The sequence below is a fragment of the Canis lupus genome, chromosome 37 (assembly GCF_048164855.1).
Source record: "Canis lupus baileyi chromosome 37, mCanLup2.hap1, whole genome shotgun sequence".
Taxonomy (NCBI): domain Eukaryota; kingdom Metazoa; phylum Chordata; class Mammalia; order Carnivora; family Canidae; genus Canis; species Canis lupus.
The window spans coordinates 17,728,029-17,739,170 of record NC_132874.1 but is presented as its reverse complement, the minus strand read 5'-3'; the positions used below and the strand labels follow the sequence as shown (position 1 = coordinate 17,739,170).

General features: G+C 37.1%; 1 pseudogene; it reads left to right on the top strand.

Moving 5' to 3' along the window:
* The first annotated feature begins 10,047 nt into the window (after positions 1-10,047).
* On the top strand, positions 10,048-10,726 carry LOC140625950 (protein PIMREG pseudogene; annotated as a pseudogene).
* The last annotated feature ends 416 nt before the right edge of the window (positions 10,727-11,142 follow it).

Here is an 11,142-nt window from a genome sequence, read left to right as displayed (position 1 = left end):
GTTTTTGTTTGTTTGTGTTTTGTTTTTGTTTTTTGTTTTTTGTTTTTTTTGGGTTTTTTGACAGAGAAAGAGAAACTGAGCATGTGAGCAATGGAAGAGGGGGGCAGAGGGAGAGAAAGAATCTTCTTAAACAGATTTGATCCTCAACTTGGAGCCTCATGTGGGGCTGATCTCTCAGGACCCCAAGATCATGACCTGAGCTGAATTCAAGAGTTGGAGGTTTAACTGATGGAGCCACCCAGGAGCCCCATCTTCTGGGATTTTTGGCTGATCTTTGCAAATACCACCTCTCCATCCCGGTGCCATTAGGTAGGAGGTTCAGGAAACACTTGGCCTTAGTCGCTTTTGCTGTGGTAGATTGAGTCTCCACTGCCCTGGGGACAGGGCAGGTACTCTGCTGATGCTGACACTGTAGCCCAACAGGCCTACTACTGCCCAGGGCATGGTACAGACACTTCTGCCAAGAGTCTATAGGGCAGATTAAGGATGAGTTCCTGGACAGGCTTTGCTGACACTGGTGTTGGAACAGCAATGAACCTCCCTGTTAGGTATCTACTGGGTTGCCCCTTTCTGAGTATGTTGGCCAGAAACATCAGGCTTTAATTGTTTGCTTGTTTTCTATGCCTTTTTGCAGTTCCAAATTATAGGCCTCCCCTCAATCCACTGTTCCATATTTGGGGGACAAAAAGAAAATCTAGGTGTTCAATTTAGTGTTTTTTCTTAAGTCCTGAAATCCCTAGTCCGTCCATGTTCTTCCTTTTAGAGTCCTGTTAGGATCACATGCTGAATTATTCCTATAATATGTGGTTATATAAGGAATGGGAGAAATGAATCTAGAACATCCTATCCCATCACACATTTTCAAAATGTTTTATCCATCATTTTTCATATGTATTAGCAAAAGAGTTTGACAAAACACTTTATATTGTCTTATTCCTGAAATTGGATCTCTATGTAGTAAATTTAAACTGTTAACACGTGGAAATGTTTATTATTATAATACTAGTAATCAGTGATTTTTTGGTATTTCTCCCAATTCATTCCATACCATTATTGTCAATTCAATTAAATACTCCCATTTCCTTGATATCCATGAAGGATATCACACTGATTCCAACCTTTGAGCTATGCTCAGAGTTTCATACCAATGACACTTCTTCTTTCATCTTTTCCATGCCCTTCCTTCCCACAAACTCATTTCCTGATGGAGTGCTAAAGCCAAAAGTGTTGTCATTATCTCAGGGGTTTTTATTTTAATACAAGTTAGGACATGTTCATCCAAAATAATAACTGTGGTATTTTAGTGACCCAAAAAACAGTGGGGAAAATTTCAGAAGAGAAACCAAGGGTCGAATGAACTCACAGGTAAAAAAACCCTCCATAAATGTTAATTGTTATCAAGGCAAAATGACAAGATTTAACTTTACTTTTGCTTTTTTATCCCCTTTTTGAGTTATCAGAGCCATAGGAACCATTATAGACTATTATGCCAAATATTAAAAATAATCTTTCAAAACCCTCCACCATTGTCAGATTTCCCTTATAGTATCAGAGGGGTTTCTATATTAAATAATAGCAAATGATTTCAGATAAAATTTTCCTGCAACAGTTAATCATAAAAAATACTTTTTACTACATGATGCATTGGTCATTTAGAAAGAGAAAATTCTTGACTAATATGTCATTATGAAACTTTTATCTGCTTACTATTGACTACAAATATTACTAATATCCCAAACCTTTTTGTTTTAATTTTAAGAAACTCAATTTCCAATAACGGTGTCTTGTCACATTCATATATCAACCACTCTAACCTTTACATCAAGCCATATTATATTTTATTATACTAACTTATCTGTGCCACCACGTCTGTTGGCTAAATGGATCCTAATAGGTAAATAATCTTAGTGTCATTTTATTATATATTTGATTATTGAAATACTCGAGGAAAAGAATATCCTGAATTGTCAATGGTTTGTTTTTGTTTTTGTTTCTTTGCGTTTGTATTTACATCCAAGCTTTGTTTTCCCCTATATGTGTGGGAAGATGATTTTATTTTGATCTTCATCGTGGTCTAGCCAACAGTAACTCGGGAATTTTTTAAAAAAGGTCAAATTGAAGGCAGAGGAAATGACTACCAGCTTCTTAGAATAAGTGGAAGTTAATAATTTGAATTGTTTGACCCCCAAGTGGAGAGACATATATGTTCTCTACCATGTAGAACAACTGGATATGGCACCATTGTGAGTTCATTTATTCTTTAATCAACCAGTAGATATTTTTGATGTCCATCCACATCAGGTAATATGGAAAGAACTATGGATTTTTTGGTGAATAAAATACACATGGTCCTTAGTCTCATAAAGTTTAAAATTTCATGTAGGAAAGTGAAAACAAACAACAAAATGAACTAGTAAATGTATAACTGGATTTTGATAGTATAAGTGACAGAAACTGGTAAAAGTGAGGGACAGAAAATGCCAGACTGGTGGTGGGGAGTGGGATAAGGGGGTTGAATTTAAGGGAGTACTCTCCAGGATATTACATTTCAACAGTGACCAGAAAGATGAGGATGAGCTAGACCCATTTGCTCTCACGAAGTCCTCTAGTTGACCTACAACTATAGCCCTGGAGATAAATATGTAGTGACTTTTTTTTTTGCCCATGAACATGGTTGACTTTTGATCTAAAATAATCTCTATTATTTATTCACATTGAGGGATGATAGTTAAGATGATAGAGGAATCCATTTGCCAAGACCTCACTCTACTCAGATGGTCATAGTTTGTAGAATGGCTTAGTGATCAACATGTATTCCATAAAATAGATGTGAAGCCCATTACCGTAAATTATCCCATCAAACAATCCTTTCTATATCTCAAGGTGTGTATAATTCCATAAAATGCAGGGCAGAGCCTTAGAAAACAGATAGGTATAGAAGTGAAAGTCTCCCTGCACCTTTCCCATTTGAGTAGAGTTGAAAAGTAGAAACTAAGTTTTTCCCTGGGCAAGGGCTTAAACTATCACATAAGAGTATTTTAAAGGACCTCTTTGTAAGTTACTTTTGTCATCCTTTCCTTCCTTAATGGTTGCAGTAAGGGGTAAGATGGGAAAATCATGAAGAGCACAAAATTCTTCTGTTTTTAAAATCAGTCTTAATTTGAGGAAGAAAACATGTCTTTTTTGTTCTTTTTCCTTTATTTCCACAAATGCCTAATACCCATAAAAATACAGCAGGTGCTCTACAAGTGACATTATTTTATGATCTTCACAAGTGATGCTTATGAATTTTACTGTTCTGTCTTTAAAATCTCTAAGTCCTTTAGGATCCAAGTAGTAGCTACTATTATACACTTATTATATGTCAGTTACCCATATGCACATGTTATTTTATTTAACAATAAACATAATAACCCTATACTAAAGATAGTGCTATTCTCAATCTACTAACAAGGAAACAGTCTCAGAAATAAGCAACTTGCTGAAAGCCACACAGCTAGTGATGGACAAAATTGAATTCAAACCCAAGACTGTTTTCTTCACCACCTTGCGCACAATCAAGTTCTCTGGTTGCATCTACACAATTGCTGAAAAATAGATTTTATTTTTTAGAATAGTTGTAGATTTCAAAAAAAAAAAAAATCTGCACAGATGGTAAATAGAGTTCTGGAATCCCCCCCTCTCCCCTGCCCCATTTCCCTTATATTGTTAGCATCTTACATTCATGTGGTCTATTTGTTCCAACTAATAAACCGATGTTGGCATATTATTATCAACTGTGGTCCATACATTGGGATTTATTCTTTGTGTTGTACAGTTTTATAGGTTTTGACAATACATAACGTTATGTATACACCAGGACATTATCATACACAGTAGTTTCATGGCTCTAAAAATTCTGTGCTTCAGGGATACCTGGGTGGCTCAGTCAACTAAGTATCTTCAGCACAGGTCATGATCCCAGGGTCCTGGGATCCAATGCTACGTGGGGCTCTCCGCTCAACAGGAGGCCTGCTCCTCCCTCTCCCTACTGCTCGTGCTCTTTCTCACTGTCTCTCTCAAATAAATAAATAAAAACTCTAAAAATAATTCTGTGCTCTACCTATTTATCCCTGCCTTCTTCCTTCTCTGTGAGGTCCTGACAATGACTGATCTTTTTCTGTCTCTATAGTTTTGCCTTTTCCAAAATGTCATGTAGATGATGTCCTACACTACCCAGCCTTTTCAGACTTGCTTTTTTCACTTAGCAATAAGTCTTTCTGTGGCTTGATGGCTCATTTCCTTTCATTACAGAATAAGATTTCAGTGTGTGACTGTGCCACAGTTTGTTTTATGTACTAGTCTGTTGAAAGATTGAAAGCCATCTTGGTGGCTTCAGATTTTTGGTAATGAGGAATAACATTTATATGAACATTCATGTATAGGTTTTGTGTTGGACCTAAATTTTCAATTCATTTGGGTAATAGTCTAATAGCACAATTCCTGAATTGGATGTCAAGGTAATGTTTAGCTTTGTAAAAAGGAGCTAAACTGTCCTCAAAGTTTCTGTACCATTTTGCATCCTTTCAGTAATGAATGAGTGTTCCTATTATTCCATGTTTGGTAGCAGTTTTTTAATCATCAGTGTTTTGGATTTTAGCTATTCTGATAGATATGTAGTGGTATGTCGTCGTTTGATTTTGCAAAACCTGAGTGACATAATGTTGAGCGTCTTTTCATATGCTTATTTTCCATCTGTATATCTTCTTTGGTAAGACTTCTGTTTGAATCTTTGGCTCATTTTCTCAATGGATTGTCTATTTCCTTGTTGAGTTTAAGAACTCTTTATTATTTTTTTTTAATTTTTATTTATTTATGATAGTCACACAGAGAGAGAGAGAGAGAGAGGCAGAGACATAGGCAGAGGGAGAAGCAGGCTCCATGCACCGGGAGCCCGACGTGGGATTCGATCCCAGGTCTCCAGGATCGGGCCCTGGGCCAAAGGCAGGCGCTAAACCTCTGCACCACCCAGGGATCCCTCTTTATGTATTTTGGATACGAGTCCTTTGTCAAATATGTGTTTTGCAAATATTTCTTCTGTTCTTTGTCTTATGTCTTCCTTCTCCTAACAGTGTTAGTTATAGAACAGACGTTTTTATTTTAATCAGGTCCAACTTACTTTTCTTTCACAGGTTCTGACTTTGGAATTGCATCTAAAATTTTATCAGTCCCAAGGTTGGCTAGACTGTCCTGTATCACCTTCTAGAAATTTTAGTATTACATTCTACATTTAGATAAATGATCCTTTTTTAGTTTTTGTGAGGGATATAAAATCTGGGTTCATATATAGCCATTATATTTTTGTATATGGATGTCCAGTGGTTCCAGCACTGGACATATGTTGAAAAGATTATCCTTTCTGCATTGAATTATTTTTACTCCTTTATCAAAGATCTGTTGACTATGTTTGTGGGGACTTATCCCTGGGCTTACTAACCTGTCCCATTTATTTACTTGTTTGTTTTTGTAGTTTGTTTGTTTTGTTTGCATGTTTGATTGATTACTGTAAATTTACAGTGAGTTTTAAAGACAGGTAATGTCAGTCCTCTGATTTCATCTTCAAAATTGTGTTGGCATTTCTGAGTGTTTTTCTTTCTATATAAACTTTAAAATCATTTATTCATACCCCCAAAATAACTAACCGGAATTTTTATGAGTATTATATTGAATCTATAGATCAAGTTGGGAGGAACTAATATCTTAATATCAAATCTTCTTATCTATGAACATAAAGTACTTCTATAATTATTGAGATCTTTGATTTTTTTCCACCAGAATTTTCCAGTCATCCTCATATGGATCTGGTATGTATTTTGTTAAATTTATTCCTAAGTAATTAATTTTTCTGGTGCTAAAGTAAATGACCTTGTGTTTTTAATTTCAAAGCCCCTGACTATTCATTGTTGGAATCTCGAAAATCCATTGACTAACTTTTTATACAAACGTTGCATGATGCAAATTGCTTATTCTTTTCAAGAGTGTTTTTTCTTGAATCTTTGGCATTTTCTACATAGAAAATCATGTCATATGTAAACATAGTTTAATATCTTTCTTCCCAATTTACATATTTTTTATTTCATTTTCTTGTGTTATTGCATTAACTAGAACTTCTCGTGCAGTGTTGAAGTGATGACAGGCAACATCCTTGGCTTATTTCTGATCTTAGGGAGAAAGCTTGTAGTTTCTAACCATTAAGTATTATCTGTACATGTTTTTGTAGATGTTCTTTATCAAGTTGGAAAGTCCGTGTATTCCTAGTTTACTGAAAGTTTTATAATGAATGGATATTGGATTTTGTCAAATGCTTTTCCTCTGTTGATATGACCATATGATTTTTTTCCCTTTAATTTATTGATGTAATGGATACTTTTCCCTTGGATGTATTTCCAAATGATTATTTTTCCTCTCTCCTGCTAAAATACCACAAAGCTGGTTTTGTTTTGTTTAGCTAGATTTAGTTTGTTTTTTTTTCTTTGTTTGTTTGTTTTTTATCTTCACCATGAGAAATCTGATGTAACTCCTGGAGATAAGACTCAGATATATTGCATTTTCTCCTATTACTTCTGTAATGTTGAGGTTTAAGATTGGAAACACAATTAATTGTTCCCTCAATACCCTTTAATTTACTCTTCATTGTCTTACATTCCCTGGATTTTGCCAGCCTGACTCTGATTCTTGTCCAAGTTTGACCCTAGGTATTAACTGCCATTCTGTTTCTGATTCTTGGGAACTATTTCTCACACCTGGTGGTATTTCTCACACCTGGTAGCCTACTTGGCATATTGTTGGCCTGTTGCCTATGACCATGATCAAATCTGGCAATGACCTAAGTCTGCTGAACCTTTTTACCAAGACTATGAAGTTGAAGGACCACAATTATCTTTAAAATTGACCCTTCCAGATAATGAATATTAAAATCACAGATGACAAAAAGACTTAAATATTTAATGGATGATGGAGTTCAAAAATGTCATAGACAAGAAAGACAACAAAAAGTAACATTTAATGTAATTGAGATATATATGAAATTCTTTTTTTTTGTTTTTTGTTTATTTTAAATTTTTAAATTGCATCAGACTTGGTACAATATTAAAAATTATTAGTTGGCTAGTAAGTGCAATTTAATCCAGCATATAACTACTGAAAAATCTATTTGGATAATAATAATATTGCAAGTAAAATGTATTGTCCAAAGAAGAAGATAGTCTCTGTGTCTGAAAAGAGCATTGAGAAAATAGAGTATCCTGAGAGAAGTATGTATAACATGTTGGTATGCTTGAAAAGGATATTTCTTAATGAAGCAAAACAAACAAAAATATTTTTTGACATGGAAAAACGAAATCTTTCTAGAAATGCCAATAGCAATTTTTGCACCTTTAGAAAGACTCTCATATGGAAGATAAGGTAGGCTCATTACATATTGCTAGAGGGCACGACTTGGAAAAACTCATAGAAATCTTAAGGAAGTATTTGGGACAGAAGAATTGGAGTGGATTCCTACCCCTGATGATTTTTAAGATGAGAATAGAGGTGGATTTCACCTTGGCTGTACAATTATGTTAGAAAGCATCTAACATTTTTGTTACCTTATAACATTCTACAGTTTTAATGACACATCAAGATGGACGTCTTCACTATCATTTACAATCGAGGATCATTTAAGGAGAAGCTATAACACTTTGACTGTAAGCTTTATGGGAAAACTAAAGAAGCACAATAGATATCCAGTACCTAGGTGTGAAGCACCTGAAAACTCGCTTTCAAATGTAAGATTTTATTTGTTTTTCACATCTTCTTGTACAGTGTTATTACGGTATCCTGTTTTACATCTAAATATTTTAGATTTATAAAATAAATCTAAAATTAGATTATTTGCTAACCGCGGCTTAGCAAAGCTGTGTTATGTGTCCAAAGTCCTTTTTAGGAAAGGAGAGTTCCTCTTCCCTTCTGATATTCTTAATGGTTGAGAGCATAAGTTAATTCTTGTCTCTTGCAGGTCTGATCTGATCTTATAAAACTGACTTCCCCAGATACAACAAAAATGTGACCACATTATTTTAGGAAAATAACAAAATTAAATTGAGAAGAATGCTTGACCAGAGCCTTTCACTTTGGAACTGATATTCCTGGAACTAAGGCTTGGTTTGGCACTCTAGGGATTCACTTAAGTTATTGTTCTAATTTAAGTTATTACATTTATGAGCCTACATTTTAGCTTGCTTGTTCAAATCTGTTACGTGGTGTTAAACCCCTAATGCATCATTGTTCTTAATTTGTAAAGAGAAGTTATTTTGATCATTTCACAATGGGTACATCTCTACATCCCAGGTCAATCATTAGGCCTGCTTTGTGCTGGGTACCTGGTGACATATTTTCATATTGAAGACACAAGGGGTACAACACATTTGGGCTATAAATCTCAGGTGCTGGTTGCCAACTATCCTCCTCACACTTCAGGAGTAATTTGCATTCAAATTTCTAACTTGTCCCTCCAGTTTTATTTCCACTTACACTTCTGCTTCCAACAAACCTTGAAGTTTACTGAGATACCAATGCTTAGAGATTAGGGTTTGGAATCTACAGCCAGACTGCCTGGGTTCAAATCCTGCTCTTACACTTTTCATCCCTCTGAGTCTTGGTCATCTCATGACTGAGGGATAATAATACCTCACTGAAAAAGTAAGTAAAATAGCACATAATAGGAAGGTCCTTGCACTTGGCAATATCCCAATACCTATCATATATTAACCTTATAAGATTATTATTATTCAAAGTGAGATATGATTACACCTGACAGACCATGTGTTTTCTTTTCTTTGAAATAGAAGTAGCCTTTCTTTTCTTGGTTTCTTCTCTTCTCACTTCCTTTCCTCTAATCTTTTGTTCCTTCCTTCTTTCTTCCTTTTCTTTTCTTTCTCTCTTTCTCCTTCCTTCCTTCCTTCCTTCCTTCCTTCCTTCCTTCCTTCCTTATTTCTCTTGTTTCTTTTACAAATACTGAGTTTGTTAGCAGTCCAACTGTAACTGTTACTCTTAGATTTTTGTGAGATATCAGAGGATTTCAGGGGAAATAAAGAATGTTTTCCTATTTGCCACATGCAGAAGCATGAGGCTCACCTCAGTAGAACTGATATGAGCTAATCCCAATTGTTAAGCCACAGCAACATCCATCTATTAAGAAGGCAACTATATTGGGATCAGGGGAGCACCAGGATAAAACATGATCTGCACATCAGCATCTGTTTTCTAATTAGGATGGCTCAGTGGCAATTTTCATCCAATAATTTAGTTAGATTTCATTCCTAAAGTATAAATATCCTCTGAAGGCACACGGGTGAAGTTAAATCAATAACTGCATTATTGTAAATTACTTCATAATTATATATTGATAAACAGAATAAGGTTATATGATATCCATTTTCCATATCACTTCATACCTCAGACAACTTTGTAGAAAATTACATTCTTATGTTGTTTTCAGCTAGCTTTGTTTTGTATAAAATGCATCGCATCTCATTTTAAAGCAATGTAATTTCAGCACAACACTTGTTTTGTTTAGATTTTCAAAACATGTGAACTCAAGATATCTGAATTATATTTCTTCACTTTAAATGTTCTCAGAGAAATTTATGTGAAGAGAAAAATTTAAGGACTTATAAGAGAAAAAAAATTGCATTGTGCTCTGTTTTTAGGAATGGCTAGAGTCTTGAGAGACTATAAGATGTTCAGATATTTCAAGTCAACCTGCTTCCCATCTATCCCATGACCCTGACTGACCATCAGCTTAGAATGTTCTCTTATCTACTGATCTCCCTTCTATCTGGGGTCTCTTCCTCCCATGTGCTATTTGTCATGTACTTCTTTACATTGACTGTGTGCCCTAGAACATTCACAATTGTCTGATTTAAAATATTGTGTCCTGGGTGGGGTGGGTGCTGAATAGCTATGCTGGCAGCTGGGCGAAGCTAAGGTTTGGGGTTTGGTGGGCTGAAGAGGCTCTTCACCAGGCAGATGGCTTGTAGGTGGCTGGGAGTAGGGGCCTCCATGTGCCAGAGGTCACTCCAGGACCAGGAACAGATGGAGGAGAATGAGGTCAGCCATCCGGAGACCTCTTGTGGGGCCCTCAGCTCCAGGCACAGCCATTTCCAGATAAGGCTGCCCCTTGAGAGCAGTAAGCCTCAATCCATGGGCAGGGCCCCCCTAGAAATGCCTGGAAACCCCAGAGCCAGGGCCTCCAGGCTGTTGCTCACTCAGTTAAGAACACCTTAGGTGGTATGACCCAGAGAATCCAGGAGTCCTGCCAAAATGGCTCCAAGTAGCCTGTGGCAACCCTCCAAGAGCCTGGAGGAGCAGGAGAGGAGCACAGAGGGACAGTAGCACTCCACTCACAGCCTGGGCCAGAACAGCCCTTGGGTGTCTGGAGCTACCCTTCCAGCTCAACCCTGGGCTTGTGGATGAGGGATTATCACACAACTCTGTCCAGACAGGCCCACATGCCTACCCACTGCAAGGGGCTGATTTCCAGAGCCCCTGCTCTGTGACAGAGGCCTCCTCCCCCAGTGAATCCAATAGTGACCTAGAGCCTGTGAGAGCTAGGGTTCAGCACCTCCAGTTGCTGTCTCAAGAACTGGCTGAGGCCATTGTGGCTGAAGGGAGAGGCCACATGACTGTTTCTCTCATTTGTGACTGAGGACAATGCCCTCCTTCCAAGCATCCTTCTGGGGGTCTTCTTCTCCCTCCTTCTCCTCATGCATGAACATGTGCAAAGACAGGGTTTTTTTCTAGAAAACCCCATAGAGCTGATGAACCCAGCAGAGTAGGAAGTGTGCAAGTCTTACCTGCCTGGAGCCAGAGCCGCTGACCTCACTGACACCATCATTAACTGAATATACCAAGCCCCCAAGTAAATGGAGCCACCTGCCAGCTCCATATTTTGCAGGGAAGACTATGGTGTCCTCCACTTCCCCTGCTTTGAGCATAGTGAGGGGCCAGAAGTGAGCTCTGTATTCCAGGAAGCAAGCCACATCTGACCAACCACCATGCATTCATATTAGGATCTATGCATCCCTGTCAAGTTGCTGAGGAAGCCCCAGTAGTCAGCAGTGC